General features: G+C 46.5%; 1 non-coding gene across 1 annotated transcript; it reads left to right on the forward strand.

Annotated features, from left to right (window-relative positions):
• The first annotated feature begins 372 nt into the window (after positions 1 to 372).
• Positions 373 to 479, forward strand: LOC111832618. The gene has a single exon (XR_002835505.1). It is a non-coding gene; the product is annotated as a small nucleolar RNA R71 (small nucleolar RNA).
• The last annotated feature ends 561 nt before the right edge of the window (positions 480 to 1,040 follow it).

Raw genomic sequence — 1,040 nt, forward strand, 5'->3', positions numbered from 1 at the left:
GCGTTACTAAACTTCTGACCCTGATACCCATCACCATTAACGTAGTTCACGTCTTCTTCTTCATCCTCTTCTGGTTCAAAAGCCTCAACTTCAGCAGCAAACTTAACATTCTTCTTATTAACAAGAAGGTGATGCACAGAATCAAGTTTCGCCTTGACTTCAGCAAGTTAAAGTCCCTCCATGTTTTCAGCTAGCTTCTTTCTCTCAAAATCAGCAACCTTGGTACTATTGCTGGAAGCTAAGTTCTCGATCAGCTTGGTGGCTTGAGCTGGAGACCGTGTGTTGTAGTTACCGTTGCTAGCAGCATCTAAAGCCATCTGATACCTCCAATCCAATCCTCTGTAGAAAATGCCCAAAAGCTGAAATTTGTCGTATCCATGGTGGGGACAATCTCTCTGATACCCCTTAAAGCGCACCCAAGCAGCCTTGAATGTCTCAGAGATTCCTTGAGAGAAAGTAGAAATCTTGTTCCTCAGATCCTCGGACCTTGCATCATCATAAAAATTGTTCAAGAACGCAACTTTCACATCCTCCCAGCACGTAAGAGATGCAGGCTTCAACTCCTTGAGCCATGATAGTGCTTCTCCAGCTAAAGAGTGCTGGAAAAGCTTGCAGAGCAGGAAATCCGAAGATACACCATCAGCCTTGATGCTAGATACTAGATCTTCAAACTTCTCAATATGGTCCATTGGGTGCTCATGAGTGTGGCCATGGAAAGGGTGTTGTCCCACAAGAGTGTAGTAACCAGGCTTCAACTCAAAGTTGTTCGTTTGAAATGCAGGAGGACGTATAGCAGAGCGGTTAGAATAGAACAGAGCAGGCCTGTTGTATTCTCCAAGTGTACGGTTCTCATCCTCTGCTTCAGCATTCAACGCCAACTGTGCATTGTCAGCTGCGGCTTGGTGTCGATCGACACCCGCCTGGTGTCGCTCGACACAAACGGCGACTGGTTCAGGAATTACAGTCCCGTCAGCATTCAGCTTGTGCCCTTGTGCATTCCTCACATGGCCATCTCCATCTCTGAGAGTACCCTCAGCATC

Source organism: Capsella rubella, unplaced genomic scaffold, assembly GCF_000375325.1.
Source record: "Capsella rubella cultivar Monte Gargano unplaced genomic scaffold, Caprub1_0 scaffold_34, whole genome shotgun sequence".
Lineage (NCBI taxonomy): Eukaryota > Viridiplantae > Streptophyta > Magnoliopsida > Brassicales > Brassicaceae > Capsella > Capsella rubella.